Source organism: Cynoglossus semilaevis, chromosome 8, assembly GCF_000523025.1.
Source record: "Cynoglossus semilaevis isolate Cse_v1.0 chromosome 8, Cse_v1.0, whole genome shotgun sequence".
Taxonomy (NCBI): Eukaryota; Metazoa; Chordata; class Actinopteri; order Pleuronectiformes; family Cynoglossidae; genus Cynoglossus; species Cynoglossus semilaevis.
The window spans coordinates 22,236,597-22,236,916 of NC_024314.1; the positions used below are offsets into that span (position 1 = coordinate 22,236,597).

The following is a 320-nucleotide window of genomic DNA, read 5'->3' on the forward strand; positions in this document are numbered from 1 at the left end:
AAAAAACTGAATACATGTTCTCCAGGATATGGTCACATCATAATTATCCTCCAACAGAAAACACCGCTACCTATGTCGGCCACTGCTGTGTTGAAGACGCGTCTTTTCACCACTTCCTTTGTCGCATCCTACGTACCAATAAAAACACACCTATTTTTAAAGTACATAATCTATTGGACTGCGTCCACTCCGTCCTCAGGTAAAAGTCAATGATGTTTGTCCTCTGGTCGACGTCTGTTTGACCGCTGGACCCTCGGTCTGCGACCGTCCCCCTGGACAAACCTGCAGGATGTGTTAAACAGCCACAGGCTCCATAAAAT

General features: G+C 45.9%; 1 protein-coding gene across 1 annotated transcript in view; it reads right to left on the reverse strand.

Annotated features, from left to right (window-relative positions):
• The window catches only part of LOC103382799 (ELKS/Rab6-interacting/CAST family member 1), a 145,658-nt gene that overhangs the window by 6,383 nt on the left and 138,955 nt on the right, over positions 1-320 (reverse strand). The window lies entirely within an intron of this gene.